The sequence below is a fragment of the Cebus imitator genome, unplaced genomic scaffold (genome assembly GCF_001604975.1).
Source record: "Cebus imitator isolate Cc_AM_T3 unplaced genomic scaffold, Cebus_imitator-1.0 Scaffold35, whole genome shotgun sequence".
Taxonomy (NCBI): domain Eukaryota; kingdom Metazoa; phylum Chordata; class Mammalia; order Primates; family Cebidae; genus Cebus; species Cebus imitator.
In genome coordinates this window covers 2,022,915-2,045,478 of record NW_016107350.1, presented here as the reverse complement: position 1 = coordinate 2,045,478, position 22,564 = coordinate 2,022,915, and the positions used below count along the sequence as shown (strand labels likewise).

General features: G+C 36.9%; 1 protein-coding gene and 1 long non-coding RNA gene across 2 annotated transcripts in view; one reads left to right on the top strand and one right to left on the bottom strand.

Moving 5' to 3' along the window:
- Positions 1-22,564, bottom strand: part of CDH12 (cadherin 12) — a 498,310-nt gene that overhangs the window by 427,624 nt on the left and 48,122 nt on the right. The window lies entirely within an intron of this gene.
- LOC119470570 lies at positions 1,598-9,500 on the top strand. The gene is made up of 3 exons (XR_005199484.1): positions 1,598-1,668; positions 3,442-3,484; positions 9,430-9,500. It is a non-coding gene; the product is annotated as an uncharacterized LOC119470570 (long non-coding RNA).

Here is a 22,564-nt window from a genome sequence, read left to right as displayed (position 1 = left end):
TAGAACTGGAAAATATTTTGGAGTTGGAAATAGGAGAGTTTAGCAATTCAGTGAATGTGGAGGACTGAGGCAAAGAAGATAAAGGTTAAAAAAAAATAAGAACTAATTTACACTCCCACCAACAGTGTAAAAGTGTTCCTATTTCTCCACATCCTCTCCAGCACCTGTTGTCTCTAGATTTTTTAATGATTGCCATTCTAACTTGCGTGAGATGATATCTCAATGTAGTTCTGATTTGCATTTCTCTGATCACCAGTGAAGACAGTGTGGCGATTCCTCAAGGACCTAGAAATAGAAATTCCATTTGACCCAGCAATCCCATTACTGGGTATATATCCAAAGGATTATAAATCGTTCTACTATAAGGACATGTGCACATGAATGTTCATTGCATCACTGTTTACAATAGCAAAGACCTGGAAACAACCCAAATGCCCATCGATGATAGAATGGACAGGGAAAAGGTGGCACATATACACCATGGAATATTATGCAGCCATCAAAAACGATGAGTTTGTGTCCTTTGTAGGGACATGGATGAAGCTGGAAACCATCATTCTCAGCAACTGACAGAAGAGCAGGAGATCAAATACCGCATGTTCTCACTCATAGGCGGGTGTTAAACAATGAGAACACATGGACACAGGGAGGGGAGCACTGCACATTGGGGTCAGTTGGGGGGAAATAGGGGAGGGACAGTGGGGGGTGGGGAGTTGGGGAGAGATAGCAAGGGGAGAGATGCCAGATGTAGGTGATGGGGAGGAAGGCAGCAAATCACACTGCTACGTGTGTGCCTATGCAACAATCTTGCATGTTCTTCACATGTACCCCAAAACCTAAAATGCAATAAAATAAATAAATGGAAAAAAAATAAGAAGAAAAGCAATAGCTAACAGCCATAAAGCACTTGCTAGGTACTAATCATTATTTAAGTTTCTCACAGGTATTCATACATTTAATTTGCACAATAACCATAATAAGTAGGCACTATTATTACTCAAACATCATAGATGAGTAAACCAAAGGGCTAATAGGTAACTTGCCCAAAGTCATAAGGCCATATGGCGGTTTGACTCCAGTATCTGTTACTTACACGTGATTCCTGGGCTTTTGGGGTGAGAAACTGAGGATGGTGTTGCCATAAGCTGGAACAGGGAACACTGGAGAAGCAGTGAATCTGGGTTAAGGTATAAGATAATTTTTGGACAGGTTGAATTTAAGGTGCCTCTGAGATAGGCAACTAGAGACGACGGGTCTGGCCTTTTAAAGTTGAATATCAACAGAAGATATCATTTTGGGACTTACCAAGTATTGGTAATAAGTAAAGCCATGGGATGCATGAAAGCATTCAGGATTATAGTGTAGAGTCAAAAAAGAAAGCCCATGTGGGGTAGAGGAAGGGGTACTGCCCTAATTCTCTAGGGATGAGCTGCTAGAGGAGTAGAACAATGGGATTATGCTGTCACAAAAACCAAAGGAAGACCTTTGTCAGGAAGAGTGCAGTCAACCAGTAAATGGCAGGTTCTCAGAGTGTTTATTGACGTACTGACTATTCATTCAGTTATACTCTAACATCTGTATATTTTTAACCAGTGTCCTCAGACCACTTCAACCAAAACATGAATCTGTGATTGTGATCTCTGAAAGTCAGTCCTTTGATCCACTCAAGTAAGTGCAAATTTTAGAAAATAAATTATTTTCCCTAGGAACATGGGTGTTCTTTTTCTAATTCATCCACTAACTGTTTAGAAATAGAATTAGCTTTTAAGATTTGAAAAACAATAAATTTTAAAAATTATATCTATGGGTTAAAGTTTAAAATACTTCCAGGAAATAAGCAGATTTGAGTTAATGTTAATTTTATCCAACGAATACTAGAAAAGGATCATTGATTTATATTACTGTCAGCTTAAAAATTTTAATTAATGTACTACTAATCATTACAGTGTTACTCACAATTTTGTCTTCAGGTACAACAAAGACACACAGATTTGAACTCAATTTTTTTTTTTTTTTTTGAGACAGAGTCACTCTCTTGTTGCCAGGCGCCAGGCTGGAGTGCAGTGGCGTGATCTTGGCTCACTTCAAGCTCCTCCTCCCGGGCTCAAGCAATTCTCCTGCCTCAGCCTCCCAAGTAGCTGGGACTACAGGCGTGGACCACCACACCCAGCTAAATTTTGTATTTTTTAGTAGAGACATTTAGTTTCACCATGTTGGCCAGGATGGGGTCGATCTCTTGACCTCATGATCCACCCGCCTCGGCCTCCCAAAGTGCTGGGATTACAGGCGTGAGCCACTGTGCCCAGCCAATTTGAACTCTTTTGATTATTTTTGGCCTCTTGGTCACTGCCTCATAGTCAAAATTTTAATTAAGATTTTGCACTAAATGTAAAACAGAAAATTGGGATAAAAATGTATAGCGTGCTTTATTTCTTATGAGGGTGCATCTTTCCTATATCCAACTTTAACTAGATGGTCCTCTACCTACTTAGATTAACTAATAAGAATTTTATAAACATTTCTTACCATCTTGTTATAAATCAAAAGTGGCCATCTTTCCACAATTTGATGTAATAATTTTGGACTTTTTACAAAGCAAAATAAAAAATTAAAACAAATATTACCTTATAAGAATTCAAATGACATGTATTGAATATTAATTTCAATTACTGTGCTTTTAATGTTACAGGAAATATACATGTTGTAAAATTTTAAGTTACTATCTGGTTAAATAGAGTATGTGTACTCTCTAGAGTCAAATCAGATTGTGGCAATCTTATAGAATTTAACTGAATGCCCAGATGGAGAAACTACTTATATTATAAAAAGAAGACCACAGTCCTAGAGTTGGACTGAATACAAGCATCTCTCATTGTTTTGCAGAGGAAGACACTAAGGTTTTTGGCAATTAAATTGCTTTTTGGAAAAGGTGGGAGATTCTGGGAACATGGGAACTTGAATCCAGTTTTCGTCAACTCCATGTCAAGGCAGTTGCATTTTGTGAGAAAATAGCTACTGCCATTTGTGATAAAGTCAAATATATGTAATTATGTAAAACTAGTTATGTATATGTATGTGTATATATGTGCACGTACAATCGATACAATTATCAAGATTTGTCAAGGTCCATGCAGCTGCTAGCCACGAGGAGGATATTGGATTCTATCACATGACATCTTTTTATGAGGTCTCTGTTCTTTCCATTATATTTGTCAGCTTGTTCATGAAAGAGATTCTTAATTATTCACTGATATACCACAAAAGTGGTGGTGAGCCAGTTTGCCACACTGACCCTGATAGGTCCTTGACAAATTCATATTGACTTTCAACAAGTAATACTCTAAGGCAGATTTTCCCATTGTGATGCTTTTGTCTATAATCTTAATTGTTAAATCTTCCAAAGAATAAAAACACAATATATCAATTTTTAAATACATTTAGATAGGAATATGGGTAAAGAGAAAGGAAGAAAGCAAGGTTAATGGTGGGCAGTGGCTAAATGAACAGGAGAACATGCAGTTAAGTATCTCAGCTCCAAATGGTATAAACTATGGCAGAAAGCACTGTTCAATCAATACGGTTTCAAGACAGACACACAGTAGGAACAGCAAAGGTACAAAATAAAGCACTGATGAAGGAACAAATTATCATCTTCACAGATGAGTAGAGAAAGAGGTCAAAGAACTGAGATGAAAGTACAGAAATTTCTGAAGCACAACCCAGCTCAAAAATTCAATCTGAATATATTCCAATTCAGTGCCTTGCAATAGATACGTAATGATTGCCTATCTTTCCATCATACAAAACAATGCATATCATTTAAACATTTTTCTAGCATGAAAATATGCCTGGGTTATACAATATACACCTTACCAAAATGATTCTGGTGGCTGCAAACACTAAATTGTAATGATCTGCAAAACAAGTGACATTTTTAACTCTAGAATTCTAATCAATATTAGTTAATGGGGTGTGTGACAACCTACAACACTTTTAAATACTTAGTGGCCATCATAATACAAATTCTCCCACTTATGGCATATTTAATTTTAATCCTTGCAATAGTATAAATGAAACACACCTGAAACACGTCATACTAAGCACTCAAGTAAAGGTCCCCATAACATGGTCTTAAAAAATGTTGATCTTTTATTGATGGAGTCATGAAAATGTTTTTGTTAGAGATATTTTGTGTTTCTCCTTGTATCAATCAGGATTAAATTTTCAACTTTTCATACCATTTAACAACAGACTTCATAAATAACAAACTTGTTGAACACAAAATTAATAAATATTTTGAATAATTTAAAAGTAGAAGGCATAGAAAAAATAACTTGGGAACAAAATGTGTTTAAAACATTTTATGGCCTCTATTCTATTACATTATTCCAGTTTCTCATAACTGTAGACCTTTAGCTACCAAATGGAAGGAAGAGGAATTATACACTAGAAAACAAATCATTTATAGGTCTTGTTTTTTGAAAGGGAGATATTTTCTCATTCAACTAAAATGTAAAACATTGGAAGTGCCTCCCTCAAGCTCAGTTTTACTATGGCTTAATGTAAATGAAGAAAAAAATAAATTATATACTAAACTCGGGAAGCTTGGGTTTTCGCTTAAAGTGAGCCATGCTGTGATTATTCCATCTAAACAGTTATACCAACTTTATTTTGTATCATATGAAAGCAACAGCCTCCTGAGTAACTATGTATTGTCTATTTCTACCTGCTAAACAAGACAAGGCTGCATGGAATAGGACCAGCTTAGCCACAACCTTCAGGAAGCTTCAGAAATGTTGTTTGTTGCAAATGAACATGTATAAGAAATGCATATACGGACATATCTTTTGATATTACTTGTTGAAATATGTTCTTATGGAAACTTAACTTTGTAGATCCAGTCAGATTTCCAGAAATTTATCTACTGTGAAAATTCACATCTTATTCTCCAACTCTTTGTTTTTTATTCTCGCTCTGTACTTACTTTGCTTTCATCAAAGATTTTTCAGTCAAATTAATTTCCAGGACCATTTTCTTAGTGAACCAATGTCATTTGATGAACAATGGCCATTTTCATTTTTTATCCTGAGGATCACATTGGGCATCTGTCTGTGAGTTTTCACTCAGTTTATAACAAATTCTGGTTCCCTTTGGAGGATGTTTGTTCTTTTTTCTCTTCCCAGTCCCAACGTTAAAATCTAAGGTAAACTTTTAATTAAGTGGAGTTGACAGATGTTATATTTTCTCTGTAAAGAACAATTGGAATCAATTGGATTTGCCCTATCGAGAAAAAAGAAAACAATATGTCCAAGAGCAGGCATTGGAAATTAATTAGTCCCTAATCTTCTTGAAAAGTATCTGTATTAGTCCATTTTCATGCTGCTGACAAAGCCATACCTGAGACTGGGTAATTTATCTAAAAAAAGAGGTTTGATGCACTCATAGTTCCATGTGTCTCGGGAGGCCTCACAATCATGGCAGAAGGTGAAAGGCACATATTACGCGATGGCAGGCAAAGGGATTGCAAGCCAAGTGAAAGGGGAAAGCCCTAATAAAATCATCAGATCTTCTGAGATGTATTCACCACCACAAGAACAGTATTGGGGAAACTGCCCCCTTGATTCGATTATCTCCTACCATGTCCCTCCCACAACATGTGAGAATTATGGGAGCTATAATTTGAGATGAGATTTGGGTGGGGACACAGCCAAACCATATCATTATCGTATCACATTCATCTGGTAATGGTCAGGATATCTGTGTACGACCTCAGAGTTGGCTGTTTTTTGCTTTTCCATCCTTACTATCTCACACCAGTGGTTTCCATCCTAAAGTACACAAATCATGCTATTTTTCTGCTCTTTGATTTCCTCAGCAGTGTACCAGCTGCTGTGGGACTGTGTCCCTGTGCAGAGCTCCTTTTCTTCATGACCACCTATAAATCCATTTAGCACTTAAAGACTTTTTTTCCTGGGATGAGGATTTTGATGCTTTTTTGTTCTTTCTATACCAACTGCCTACACCTCTGAGCTGAATCCATCTGTCCCTACTGCTACTTCTAAAACTAAAAGCTACCATTTATTAAGTATTTGCTGTATTTCCAAAAATCACTCTAAGTACTTGCCTACATTGTCTCACTTAATCTTCACAGTTTTCTGAGTCGTGTATTATATGCGGCTACTGTCCATAATTCCTTCACGGAAGTTATCATGGACTTTAGTTTATTTTGATTAAATGGCCAATGAAGATTTTAAGAAGCAACTAATACCACACAGCAGAGGTGGGAATGCATTTGAAGATATCCGCATTAATTTTCTTTCTTTTTTTTTTTTTTTTTTAGACTGAGTTTCGCTCTTGTTACCCAGGCTGGAGTGCAATGGCGCAATCTCGGCTCACCGCAACCTCCGCCTCCTGGATTCAGGCAATTCTCCTGCCGCAGCCTCCTGAGTAGCTGGGATTACAGGCACGCGCCACCATGCCCAACTGATTTTTTGTATTTTTAGTAGAGACGGGGTTTCACCATGTTGACCAGGATGGTCTTGATCTCTTGACCTCGTGATCCACCCGCCTCGGCCTCCCAAAGTGCTGGGATTACAGGCGTGAGCCACCGCGCCCGGCCCCGTATTAATTTTCTAAGGCTGCCATAGCAAATTTGCATAAACTCAGCATCTTAAAATAACAGACATTGATTTTATTACACTTCGGAAGGCCAGAAATCTGTTTTCTCACTGTTTGGACCAGAAGTCAGAAAGCAGCAGAGCTGGTTCCTTATGGAACCTCTTAGGAAAAACCTGTCCCGTGCCTCTTTCCTCGCTTCTGGTGGTTTCCGTCACTCCGTGGTATTCCTTGATTAGTAGCTGTATCAATCCAATCTCCAACTTTGTCACTGAATGGCCTTTCCTGCATAACTCCCCTGCATCTTTGTATCCCAATATCCCTCTGCTTTCTCTTTTAAAGATACTAATCATTGGATTTAGAGCTCATCTTAATCCAGTAGGGCCTCATCTTAACTTGATTACATCTCAAAAGACCCTATTTCTAAAAAGGGAAACATTCAGAAGTATAAAGGATTAGAATGCGAACATATATTCTTAGGAAGACACAAGTCTACCCATTAAAATGTCTAATTCCAAATTGCATTTTCACTTATACACTATACATCACTAAAGTACACCCTACTGCTTTACTGGGTGACTGCCTCTTAAAGGTCTGCCATGGTCTCAACCATAATGCTTCAAGTTATTTTACTTGAGTTGTCCTATATGCATTTCTAGACCCAATCTTAAGCCATCCTTAGCAAGAATTTTAAGACAACCTTCTATATTATACAGGTAACTCAGTCAATCCAGAAAAAGCAGTGCTTTTCCTTCTGGTTCTATTCTGTTTCTTCTGCTTCCTGAATCTCTAGAAAGCTCTCACTTGAGTTTCAGTAGAGTCTCCTTACATCCTACACGAATGATCTAATCTCTAACCTCAACAGACTTTAAGTCAGTAATAAGCAAACAGAAAGACATTGACTCATGTTTAAAATATTTTACTTATAAATTAATTTATTCAATAAAGATTTCACCCAAATAGATACACATTGGTACATGGGTTCCAATGATCCTTGATTTAAAACCTTGGAAATAGCTTTAATTCTAAATTGTATTTACAATGATATCTACACAGGTATGAATATTCTCCATAAAATTTTTGATTTTTCCCTTTTCATTCTTTTGTGAAATGTTTGGCTTCCTTGTCTATTAACATTTTTTAATATGACAATTATCATTAATTATTCACACAGTGAGTTAATATTTGCTACATATTTAATGTCTACTTTGTTTTACTATTTTAAATGTACAGCGCCTGCCTTCTGAAAAGAATACAAGGCCCTCAAAGTCAAGTGCATAATAGAATATCTTATGATTTTTCAGCCTACTATGTATTCAGCACTCAATAACTAGGGATGAACAGCAAATATAATTATAAATATATGTATATATATGGAATATATAGAGAACATACATACATATATAGAACATATATATATATAAAGAGAACAAGAGAACATATATATATATATATGTATATATATGAGACATAAGAATTTATATCTAGCTGTGCTTAACATTTAGCTATCAGAGAAAACTGTAGCTGTATAAATACTTAAAAACAGAAAAAGTGAGGTTGCTCCTAGATCCAAAGTGGCCAAGAGAAATGGAATCAGATGTTTTTGTTAACAGCTAATGCCCAAAATCATATCAGTCATAAGCACTGGGGCAGACAGAGCTGTGTTTAGATATTTTAATGTGGTACACCTTTACTAGAACCTTGGTTTGAAAAAAGGTATCCCCCTCTAGGTGGATAAATCTGAAAAATAGACCAGCTCCTAATAGATCAAGCTTAAGAGCACATGGCTTGGTGATGGTGGCAGAAATGGAATTTTAGACTCTCCGGCTCCCTCCGCAAGGCATTATTGTGCAGCACACACATTGCACAACCTCACAGAATAGTCTTGGGTTTAGCTGAGAGGATGAAAATAATTGTTTAGTGAAGAAACTAGATTTAGCAGCTTACATAAATTCTTACAGTGTTTAAAGCACTTTTTGTACATCAGTGCCTTACATTAATCGATTCATTTAATTCTTATACAAGCTGTGAGTCTATCCACACCCCTTTTACTCATGTGGAAACCCAGGCACAGGGAGGTTAAATGACTTGTCCAAGGTCACATAGCCTGTAAGTGGCAGATCCCGGATTTAAACACATGCAGCCTGACACCGAAACTCTGCTCATGAACACTTTACTGCTTGAAACTGATGAAATCAGAATAAATGTAAAATGCTGGGACCACTAAAAAAGCAAAACAAGCAGAAAGTAGGAGGCATTGTTCATACAAGGAACTCGCTTTGGGAAATACCGGCTTAGAACTTCATAGGCTTATGATAGGATTTATAAAAAAAAATCAAAGTATCAAGTTGACAAACCATTCTGTGACTTGTAGATAAATATCTTATCAGTTTTTGTACCAAGCTGAAATCCTGTCTCAAGAGATTAAATCACCAAATGGGTTAGCTCTTTGTTTTGTGTGCAATATTTCCACTGCCAATAATTTTGTTCTCTAAGTAATGAAACAAGTAATTCCCAAATTAAGGGCATGTTAGGACTATAGGTCCTCATTTTCCTAATTGCAAAGAAAATTATTTTAAAAGTAATTTTCCCCTCAGAAGCAATCCCAAGACTGAAGATTAAATATACAGAGAAGCCGTGATTCAGGCTTTTTTTTTTTCCTTTTTACTTTTTAAATAGCTTTTTAAAGAGCATAAGTAAAAACAGTTAATTACTAAGATTTTATTGTATCTTTTACTCTCATAAAGGACTAAAATAAAACATGCTTCTGGTTTTCACAGTAACTGATCTGATAGTCTCAACTTTTGAAAACAGATAGTTATGATTCAAGGCTTTAAGGATGCTGAGACCGCCCTCACATACTGGGAAATGGTACGATTCCATGTTATCAGTGCAGTTCCCTTCTCGGGGGAAAGGCAAGCACATAACTAACTCCAGCTCCAAGCTGCTATTTCATGATAACAGCTCACGGAACTGTGGGGTTGCTGAGTCTTTCCCGTCTCATTTTGGAATTCGCCTCTGGCCCATCTGTACTACCAGGAGACTGGATCCTCAGAGTAGACACTTGGTCTCATGAAGCCACTGCTGGGCTCCACAGAGAAGGAAACACTAACAAGTTTGAAGACTACACCCGCCCTGGTTTGCCTCCATCATTAAAACAGAACAACAAAAACAAAACTAAAACGACTTACTATTTATTAATTATGATGTGGCAGACAATATGCTGAGCATTAGGCCTAATGAAATTCTTTTTAAAAATTGGTGATTGATCTCTGTTTTCTGGATGTGTGAAACTGTTAGGAAGACAGGATAAAGTGACTTGCCTGAGGCCGTAGTGTCAAGCAAGGAATTCATATTCACCTTTCTGGAATTCTTAGGATAATGATGACGTATGTTCAATTGTTCAAAATGGGCAGATAAAATTTTATATATTTACTGTGTACAACATGAAATTTGAAGTATGTATACATTCTGGAATGAATAAACCCAGCTAATTAACACATGTATTGTCTCACATAGTTACTTTTGTCCAGAGAACAGTTTACATTCACTCTCAACATTTTCCAAGAATATAATAATATATTGCTAACTGTGGTCACCTTGTTGTAAAATAGATCTCTTGAGGTATTTCTTCTATGTAATTGAAATTTTGTATCCTTTGACCAACATCTCCTCTCCCTACTCGCTCCTCACCCATCCCAACCCTTGGGAATCATAATTCTCCTCTCTCTAATTCTATGATATCAGCTTTCAAGAGTGAGACCTGGTAGGATTTGTCTGTCTGTGCCTAGCTTATTTCACTTACCATGACATCCTCTGGGTTCATCCGTGTGCAAACTCCTAGGTTCATGTCCTTTTCTAAGGTTGAATAGTATTCTATTGTGTACGTATGCCACCATTTACTTATCCATCCATTTCTTAATGGATGCTTCAATTGTTTCTGTACCTGAGCTGTTGGGAACAATGCTCCAGTGAACATCTGAGCACAGATATTTTTAGAGGGTGATGGTTTCCTTTTCTTTGGATATATACCCAGAAAAAAATGCTGGGTAATACGGTAATTCTTTTATTCTTTAGAAACCTCCGTACTGTTTTCCGCAGTGGCTGAACCAATATTTACCCCCAAATTAAACTTTAATGTGCCAATGAAATATCTAAAATTCTTCATAAATTGCAAATGCTGATTTAGAAAATGTGCTGATTTTGATGCGTTTCTCAGGTGCCCCCATCCCCCACCCCATCCCGCGTGATGTTCCTACTCCACTCACAGATTTCCCATGTATTATCTAGGGTCTTAACCACATTGCTTGTTTTTCTATTAGAATTTAGAACCGGGTCACCCACATTCTGAGTTCTATGAAACCCTGAAGGGAGAGGTAAATACATAAGCTCTGCCATCCAGCTGCTTGGTTTCATATTTTGGATTTGAAACTTAGGAACCAGTATACTCAGAGGAAATTCCTTAAGCTCTCTAAGCCTCAGTTTCTTTATCTGTAAAGTGGGTGTTACAGTAGTATTATCTCATATGTATTTTTAAAGACTAAATGAGCAACTTGATGTAAATAGGAATCTAACACTTTGTGCACAGTAAATGTTCAATATATATTAGTGGATATTTTAATTAAAAAATGTTCATTGCACATTATTCACAGTGGCCAAGATAAGAAATCAACCTAAATGTCTGCCAACAGATGACTGGATAAAGAAAAGGCTATATATATACACACACTTTTGTGTATATATATAAAATATATACACACGAACATATGTTATATATACACACATGTGTGTATACATACATGTATATATACATACACACATACGTGTATATATAAACACATATGTGCATATGTATGTATGTCATACACACACACATGGACACACACACAATGGAACACCATTCAGCCTTAAAAAAGATGGAAATCTTGTCATTTTTGACAACCTGGAGGACATTATGCTAAGTGAAATAAGACAGGGATAAAAAGACAAATACTGAATAATCTCACTTATATGCGGAATCCAAAGTTGAATTTACAGAAGCAGAAGTAGAATGGTGGTTGCCAGGAACTGGAGGTAGTGGAAGTAGAGAAATGTCATCAGTCAAGGGATAGACATTTTCAGTTATACAGAAAAAGTAATTTCTGGAGATCTAATATAGAACATGGTGACTATAGTTACTAACCCTGTATTGTATAACTGAAATTAGCTTAGAGAGTAGATCTTAAATGTTCTCATCACATAAAAAAATAACTATTTGAGGTGATTAATGTGTTAACTAGTTTGATTTTGGTAATCATTTCATAATGTATACATATATCAAAACATCACAATGTATAGCATAAATATATTCAATTTTTGTCAATTACACCTCAATAAAGCTGCACGGAAAAGCATGATTGATAAAAATTCTAAAAGTAATAATAAAAATAAATTAAAAATTGCTTAGAAATTTCAGGATACAGAGCCCTGCATTGAACTTCCTTATTCCATATAGCACTGTATTTTTCTGTCTGTGCATTGTCACAAATTCAGCCACTTAACACAGATTTATTATTGCACAATTTCTGTTGTTCAGGAGCCTGCCACATTTTAGCCAAGTCCTCTTCTCAGGGTCTCATAAGGTCTCTCTTCCTTAACAGTGTGTTGGCCAACTGCACCCTCATCTGACTACAGAAAGATCTATTCAAAGCCACCTTGAGTGTTGGCAGGATTTGTTTCCTTGGGATTGCAAGATTGAGGTCCCTCTTGCCTCACTGTCAGTCAGCTGTGAGTGACCTCAGCTCCTCCAGGCTGCTGTCAGCTTGTGCCACAGGCCCCCTCCATTTATGTAATAAAGAACTCCCTTCATACTGAATCCACATCACACCTCACATCTTTCTGATTTCCCTTCTGCTTCCAACTAGACAAAACTCTCTGCTTATATAAAGAACTTGTGTGGTTAAATTGGGCTCTATTTTAAGGTCAAGTGTGCTATGTAACATGGCCAAATCATGGGAGTAACATCTGTTATAGTGACATTCCCTGGAATTTGCAGGAGGGAAATTACTGCAGGAGGGGTCATCTTTGGGGCCAACTTAGACTATTGATTATTCCATGCTTGAGGATGGTTGGTATATCATTGGAAAGCTAAGAACTGTCAACATCTCAACATCTAAAAAAATAAACTTTTAAGTGTTGTATTGAAAGTGTTGGAAAACATAGTTAGAAATTAGGGTTTTAAGTAGTTATAAAGATCTTTTAATCACGGTACCACCTAATCACAATATTATATAAAGGAGAACAATGAAACCTGATCTATATATTAGAGAAACATAATAATTTTTCTGGAATGATTTCTTTTGTGCAGGCTTTGGTTTATTGGAACAGATCATGAACATAATATGTTTTAAAGTACCTAAAAATCTTTTACAAAGTTATTTTTATACAGAACAGAAATGGCTGACATCAATTCAGAAATATTGCATTAGCATGAGTAATATGTTTAAGAAAGTATGTTCATAAACAATAGAAAGAAACACAGGCAACAGTGATTTAAAAAAGATTTACAGATCTGAGCTGCAAGCACTTGGTTTATGGACTAGAATTCTGTGCTTTCTAGAAGCAAAAAATATGCAACGGCTCATTCTGCCTTATAGGCATTTCAGAGCTTTTAATCTAATACAACCTATATGTCAGCCAGTAGTATGTCAGGGTCTCATTGCTCTGCTTCCTTAGAGCCTGATGTGGAAGGTTAAGTCGCTGCTCAAATGTACCCCTTGGGGTTCCCTGGGGTGGAGCTGTGCAGGTTTGCATCTTTATTTCCTGACATAAAAAAAAGAGATAATATTAAATATTCTATGCCTGTTTTCACTTATGCATTCACAAGGAATGATGAAAGTGGGAACTGTGTGGCATGGCCTAAGATTGTGCATGAGCACACACTTTATTTTACATGTCTCATCAGAAGCCAGTTTCCAACCTTCTTCTGTAGACAAGCATATCACCTAAGCTCCCTCAGAGGTTAAAGGGATAATGCCACAAAGCTTAAATGACCCAACTAATGAAAGAGAGGTACATTTAAATTGCATCTTAATTGGAAAAAAATATGAAAAGGAAAATTAATAGAGATTTCTCAGATACAATTTAGTGGACATGATTTTTATCATTGGACAACAGTTGCCTGTGAAGCCTTATTCAACTTGATGAAAAAAATGCTAAGACATGTGTTAGGGGGTCCTCATTTTAATACTTTATAAAATTGTGTATACATATACTTAAGGAAGAAAAATAAATAATGGCATATTTGCTCTCTTTAATCATTGAGAAAAAAATTAAAAGACTACATGTGTCATTTGATTTAGCTAAAGAAGGAAGTTGAGTGAAAAATACAGTTTTACATAAAAACTAAGTAGCTGGCTGGGTTTTGCTAAAGTTCCCAAATCTGAAATCATTTAAAAAAAAACACTCCAATGAGCATCAGAGAACTGAGAAGATTTAAAATAAAATTATAACTGCACTTAATCTCACATTGTCTCCTTAGCCTTTTGACATTTTAATTGCTCTGCCATTTTTCACTGAGATGGCAAGCATTTTTTACACATGCATAATGTAGCCTGTGTTAATGTGTATTCAGTAAAGTAGATAGTGATGGGAAGATGTTGGAATTTTCCTCACTGTGACTGTGACCCTATTGCATTTTTCTCTCTGCCTCCTTTTTATTTTTTTTATTAACCAGAAGAAAAAAAAATACAATATATTTTCCGGGGAGTCTCTTTGCTGTCTGAATTCTTGCATTAATAGGTGAAAAATGACATGTTTAACAAAAGTAGGACTGGAAATCATGTACATCACAAACTTGTAAGTCTTTCATTTCTGCATTGGAGATGCTGTAGGAAAATCAATAACTTCCTTTGAGTCTAGTGATCTAGCTGCTTACAAGAAATTTACATTCCCTTGACAAGCAGTTTGTAAGGTCTGGCTCACCTGGGTCACAGGAGTACACATAATTTGCATCTTGAGCAATTTCTCTCTTTCCTTCTACCTGTTCCATGAGGAAACAAGATTGAACCTGGTCATAAAGAGAAGCTCATTATGTCTCAGCTGAGAAGAGTAATTTTGTAGGTGTTCTTGGGGTGCAAGAGTATCATATAATGAAAATATTTTCTCATAGCTCTTCAGAGCTATGCACACACCAGGAAATGAAAGTAACATACACTGAGGCACATTTGAAGCTTTTGAGCTGTCATTCACCAAATGAAATTTAACTGTCCCATCAAAGTCATTCAGAAATATGATCTCAAGATGGATACCTAGATTCTTTGCCAACAAAAATATACAAGAAGATAGACATTTAGTTTACCTCTCATAAAATCTGAAAAAACATCACTTTATATTTTATTCTGCTCTTCAAGATATATAAGATCTGAATGTCAAATAAATGTTTATCTTATGATATGCTAATAATGACTGACATATATTTTCCTAGTTAGTGCTGTAAGCTCAGTTAAAAACAAATAAAAACCAAGGAGGCAATGCTTAAGACTTTTTGAATCAAAATTAAATGCAATTGCATTTAATTATAATTTAGTCTTTAATAGGCTTATTTGAATCTCACATACTTTTAAGCATGCGTCTATTTGGAAATTCATCTAAATAAATATTTGGCACAGAGTCTAAATCCACTTTATTCCAATGTTTTTTTTTTTTTCTGGGATAAAGATTATAATGAGATTTAAATGTATTAATTTTCATCCTGTATTCATGAAAATCATTGTCTAGGTGTAAATGAACATATTATTACAACTCACTATGTTGTATTCAAACCTATTCTTGGGGCCTCATATGTAAAATACAGGGAAATTACAATTTTAAAGTGTTTTATATACCCATTTCATATATTTTCTCTTTGCAATTTGGGATGAATCTCCTTAGAAAGATGGTTATGCTATTAATGCACCAATATTAACCTAGAAAAGGCTACTTAGTACTGCTTAACTTGAATACTAATCACCCTGGCCTCAGTAGCCCACCATATCTTGCAAAGTATTCTGAAATAGCATTGGCGATAAACAGAATCTGGAAAGAAAACATGGCTTTATCTGTGTTTTTATATGTACGCTCCCCTTATTATTTTTGCATAAAATAAAACAGATAATATTTACCAAGCACTTATCACAAGTCAGTTGTCTTGTTAAGTAATGCATGAACATTTTCTATTAGTCCCCAGAAAACCACCCTGAGGTTGGTCCAACACAGCTGCCTTTTATCGAAGGATCCATTCAGGAAGACCTTGTACTCACATCATGAAAGATTAATTTCCCGCAGGAGCAAATAAAAAGCTGAATGGGGGTGCTCTTTAGAAATACCACGGTGGTAATTCAGCTTTATTTAGAATGATTTTTCAAACCTATTTCTGCTGTCATATATTTGGTGGCTTGTGTTACAATATTAGCCCTGTACACCTTATTTTTATTTCATTATGACAAAATATACTTTTTGTTGGCATGATGACAGTACATGTTTAAACAAAAGTCCATGCATCAGCAAAAGCACTCACAGGTGTTCTGAGCCACTTCAACAACTGCTTGATTTACAATCTGTTGACAAACTAGCTTGGGTCATTATTTATATTATCTAACGTACTGGTGCTACATACAAATAATGGAAATAAGAATTATAATGGTGTCTCCTCAGCTTTGAAATTCTGTGACTCTTAATAATAGCTTTGTTTGCATTATAAAGTTAGCATATGGAATAAAATTTTATTATTTAAAAATCTGAGCATAGTTAAATTGTTGGCATTCATTCCCCTGTGTTATTGAATGTACAGGTTCCTGAAAAGATCCACAGTTCTAGCAGAGTAGACTCTATAGCAGTGGTGAATTTGAGGGAGAAAACAGATGAGGAAGGTCATGTGCAAAACAAAGACCTAGTAACAAATTAGCTAGAAGAGAAAGAAACTATCAATGCACACCACTCAACAGCAAAAACAAAAAAGAGACAGGACAAGAGGGGGTCTGTTGACAATGGTACACAAAGAAGGAAATATAAAGAAAATACTGCCTTTCAACTCTGGTTTAATATGGTGACTTCTTTTCCACTTGCCTCAATGTTGAAAATGAATAGTTTTTTCCAAACTTCTTAAGATAATGAGGATATGCCTACAAATTTTAACTAGAAAATTGTGCATGGGTACAATTTTTCCAATGTTTTGTAATGTGGCAGTATGCTTTTCTGCCAGGGATATTAATAAAACCATACCCCATTACCTCCTTTCTGATCTATGTTTATAGCTTACATAGTTCAGATGAATTTCCTCTCTGGCATCACTCTGTTTAACTTAATCGCTGCTGATAAACACTATCACTCATTTTTTACCCACCAGATAAACATTTTCATCTTAATGCATTTTGTCTGCATTGCACATATTTAAATACTCAATAACCACCACAGCAAAAACTCACGTAGGTTTTTATCTTGTAGACAAATGGCTTATCTATTTAGCTTAAATACATCAACTTCATGACAGCATATCTGCTGGATGAGTATAAATATACTGGAATCAGGTTTAGCATGACATAATTTAAATAGTGTAACAATAGTTCATTAATAAGCTATTAATAAGGTCAAAATTATTACTCCTTTCTGAAAAAGGCAGCTCTATATACGTGGACATAATCAAGACAGTAGCAAAATGTGTGTGTGTGTGTGTGTGTGTGTATGCTTGCACACGTGTGTGAGCATGTATGTGCCTGTGTGTGTATGATTATTTAAGATAATGCAAGAGATCACAAATGGTAATAGAATGAATAAAAATAAAATATGTACCAGGCCAAAGAAAATTACAAAAATGTCACCTATCCATTGTAACATATGTTGCTCTTCTGTTCTGGCTCAAACAGGTATGTGTTGTTCCAGAAAGTTGCACAACTCCTCAAAGGATCTTCAGTTCAATAGGGTATCCATCATCTGACACATACAGTTGAGACTGAAAATAGATTCAGTCTGGCAGAAAAATGTCCACAGAAGGATTTTATCTTTTTTTTTTCTCTTTAGAGAAATACAGGATAAAGCAAAACAAAATAAATTATTAACATGCTGCTTTGGATATGTTAGATGTGTTTCCCAAGAGACACTGTGGTATGTCCATGGCTGGGTGTTTTCAGAGCATCTCAGTTTATTTTCTTTTTCAATGCCCTTCGTTCTCCTAGACTTTTGAACATTGAGTAGTCCCATGAATGTCGTTTAGCAAAAGGAGGTGAACCAAGCACATCATTCTCTGAGATAAGCAAGTCCATGGTACTTGGCTTTCCCTCACAGAAACAAACCAAAATGAATAGTAATATTTATCTTAGTCCATTCATACTGCTATAGTGAAAAAAGACATATACTGGAGAGCTTATAAACAATATAAATTTATTTTTAACAGTTCTAGAGGCTGGGTAGTTTAAGATCAGGGTGCTGGCCGATGTAGTGACTGATGAGGGCCCCTTTCCTGCTTCGTAGGTCACACCTTTTGGCTGTAATCTGTGTTCTCACATGGTGAAAGGAGCCAAGGAGCTGAACTCCCTTGGACCTATATTGTAAGGGTACTAATCCTATTCATGAATGCTCCACCCTCATGACTAATCAGCTCCTAAAAGACCCTACCTCCAAATACCATCGCCATAGGGGTTAGTTTTCAACATATAAGTTTGAGGGGAAAGCAAACATTTAGATAATGGCAATATTCAAAGTCAGAAGCAGAAAATGATTAATCCTAGAGGGTCCTCGGCAGCTGTGTTTGGGAAAGTCACCCATGGCTCTGCATGGAGTTTCTGCCTGGCTTTCATTTAATACTCACGACGCTTGGAATGCAGATGCTCTGTGACCTTGCCCAAATCCTGAATCTTTCATTCCATAATTTAAGGAGAAGATGATACAAAGGTGTATGGAATTAAGCTGTCAAAGAATCTTCACTTCTTCCTCCTCTCTGTCCTCATTTCTCGTACCTCAACTATGATTTTTAACCCCAATGTGCTGTCTGATAATCCTCTACATTATGAAGTTCCCTTAAATCTTTGTATTTCACCTCTCCTCTTCTGTCCTGTGTTCTGAAAATTAAGGATAATAATTGTAGATGCTTAAGAATCCTTATGAAAAAATGAGCTAACTTTGAAAACTTAAAATACTAAATCACTTAAAAGAGAGTATCATATTGTAAGAATAATAAAAAAAAGAACCTAAAGAAAGAAATCTGGCTAGGCATGTTAGCTTACACCTGTAATTCCAGCACTTTGGAGACTGACATGGGAGGATCACTTGAGCTCAGGAGTTTGAGACCTGCCTGGACAACACAGCAAGACCCTGTTTGTAGATTAATAATAATAACAAATTGCCAGACATGGTTGCATGGGCCTGTAGGAGGCAGAGGTGGGAAGGCTGGTTGAGCCCAGGAGTTCAAGATTGCAGTGAGCCAGGATTGTGCCATTGCATCCCAGCCTGGATGACAGAAGGGAAAAAAGGAAGGAAGGAAAAAAGGAAGGAAGGAAGGAAGGAAGGAAGGAAGGAAGGAAGGAAGGAAGGAAGGAAGGAAGGAAGGAAGGAAGGAAGGAAGGGAGGGGAGGGAGGGAGGGAGGGAGGGAGGGAGGGAGGGAGGGAGGGAAGGAGGGAAGGAGGGAGGAAGGGTGGGACGGAGAAAAGATGGGGAAGGAGAAAAGATGGGGAAGAAGAAAGAGGGACAAAAGGGGGAAAAGAAATAAATCCAAGCACTTCAAGTGTGGTTAACTGCAGTTGGGAATTCAATTTATATTTGAGCTTTCTGAAAGCTGAGATACTAGGGAAATATACATTTTAAAAATAACATTATGCATAATAGCTTTATTAAGTTTATTTTTAAAAACACATACGCTTATCATAGAATGGAGGATTAATCTTTCACTAAACTGCTCTTGTCGAAATCACTACATCATTCACTTTCCAGCCATGTCTGTGTAATAGGTTCTTACAAGTTTGTGTTGCTTCAGCATCCGTTTTGAATACTAGTATTGCTTTCTCACACCAGAAGCAGGGCTCAGTCACCTTTGACACAGTTTTTCAGCCTACAGCATACTCAAAGGGCTTAAACTGGTGGTCAAACATAAAAATGTAGAGGCTTCTGTTCTGCCTAGCAGACAGAACGCTGCTTTCTTGCCCCTGTCTTTAAAGGGAGCATTCGGTCATTTGCCCTAAACTTCGAGGGCCCACACCCCAATGTGGATACAGTGTGTTGGCTGCCACCCATTTCTCTCTCTTTGTCTGCCTCTTCATTTCTGCCTGCCATGACTCCAGGATAAATAACTGCCCTCCAGACTCATTATACCCTCCCACACTGCCTTAGAGTCTGGAGTCTACAAGTAAAAGTTTTCGAATTTGTTCCTTATTTTCGTGTTATGTTAAATTTACACTTTCCATCTGAAGAACCAGGGGCTGCCCCAGGCTGGATGTTTCCTGGAACACTGGGGAGAATATAAGGTCAAGCTCCCGGTGCCAGAGCAGTCACAGGGCAAGCATAAACTAGATGCAGGTCAGACAAGAACCACAGGTGGTTTGCCAGTGTAAGATTTCCCCGGTCGCAGTTACGGAAGGTACACTGGAATCACTCACATCCAACTCCTCATCATTTGCTGTTAGTACAGGTTTGTTTGCTGCTCGAGTACTGGAACCACAATTTAGCTGGGCCTCTGACATCATGGAATATTTTATTTTCCCTTACCTAGCTCTCAGTACATCCTGTTATGCAGGCTATTTCTCAGCAGCCTCTTTCCGTGGTTCCTCCTCTTCACTCTGGCCTTTTAATGTCACATCTCAAGGCTTAGTTCTTGGCCCTCATTCATCCTGTTTATATATATTTGGTTGGACTTCTCAACCAGAGTCAGGACTTTAAATATCCTCAACATGATAACAACTTTCAAATACATATTTCCAGCCCAGTCTCCCTTCTTCTCTGCATATTGCATGCACATAATACAAAGAATCATGTATCAAATATTTACCACTTAGATGTTTAAAATGCACCTCAAACTTGGCATGCACAAAACTGCACCTTCAACCCTTGAAAACACACACACCCCTAGTTGGAGCCTTACACACTTCAATTGATAGTCATAATCATTCATACCAAAATTTTTAAAGTTGTTCTTGGATTTTCTTCTTATTTTACATGCCACACCTATTCCATGGTTAGAAAACTGCCCAAAATATCATAATTTGAACATTTTCACCATCTTTGTTAGAATTACCCTGATGTGAGGCACCATTTTCTCTTGCCTGGACCATTGTTATTTGTAACAACACCCAGGATCGAATTGTCAATTTCTTATTAGAAATCTGATCCAGTATTGAGCTTATTAATAATTTCAAGGGTACAAATAAATGCATAATACAGGTGAAGCAGGAAGAATTCCATGATAACCAGTATGACTCCCTAGGTCATTTCTTCATCTCACCACTGTGTCTATTTCAAGGAATAGATGAGATTTCTAATAAAGTACATGGTCACCTTACTTACGAAGAAAAAGCCATTTAGATCATAGAACATCACCATTTCGTACTCATATAGTTTCATAATTCACATTATGTTATCCAGGAAGTATGTCCCCAAAATCCATAGGTTCTGGGTTTATTTACCAGAAGCGATTACAGAAGAAGTAAGTACATCTGCCCAAAACTTTTCAGTCAAGACTCTCCTTCTAGCACAAACCATTTAGTTTAATTGCCAGGAGGTCTATCACTAAACATGACAATGTTTAATAGGAGTTTAGACTTCTCACTGAATGTGGTGCTTTCCCAGGAGCACTGCCTTGGTAAAGGGAATTAATTCATCATTTCATTGCAGACCTGCTGTGTAAACATTTTCATCTCACCACATAACAATGTCTCTGCTTTCACTCTTGGCCCTGACATTCTATTCTCAACACAGCAGCTAAAGGGACTCATTAGAATGCTGGTCTGATCATGTCATTCTTTTTGCTCCTCATCCTGCAACGAATCCACGTTTCATTCAGAGTGAGAGTCAAATTCCTGACAACGGCCCCCAGGGCCCCATGTGATCAGTTCTTATTACTTCTCTTAGTTCATCCACTGTTAATCTCCCTTCATTTTCTCCATGACAGGCACACTAGCCTCATAGATGTTCTATGAATTTGTTAGGTGTGTTCCTGCTGTGCTTCTCAGAGATACACACAGTGACAATTCCTTTACCTCTTTTAAATCTTTGCTGAACTCTTACTTCTTCAATGAATGAATGTTTGATGACCCCATTTAAAATTGCAAATATCCATCACCCCTCAACACACACACACACACACAGACACTCCAAGCATTTGTGGCCAACACTCTTACTGTGTTTTATTTGTTTTTTCCTTACATCAGAGGCATTTGAACCAGAGCAACTCCGTCTTGAGTAGGGGCTGGGTAAAATAAGTCTGAGACCTACAGGGCTGCATCCCCAGATGGCTAGGCACTCTAAGTCTCAGTATGAGATAGGAGGTCAGCACAAGATCCAGGTCATGAAGATCTTGACAATAAGACAGATTGCAGTAAAGAAGTCGGCTAAAACCCACCAAAACCAAGATGGCAATGAGAGTGATCTGTGGTTGTCCTCACTGTTACACTTCCATCAGCACTATGACAGTATATAAATGTCATGGCAACATCAGGAAATTATCTTATATGGTCTAAAAGTGGAGGCATGAATGATTTGAATAATCCACCCATTTTTTAGTATGTAATCAAGAAAAAAACAAAAATGAGCAACCAGCAGCCCTGAGGGCTACTACTCTTCCCAACCTCAGAAGATCTGCCCACCTTGGCCTCCCAAAGTGCTGGGATTATAGGCATGAGCCACCACGTCCGGCCCCTAAATATTTTTCAATGATGACACTAGAAATTATATAGCTGCTCCTTTATATTGGGTATCTGGTCACCCTTGAATAGAAGTCAATGGGTTTTT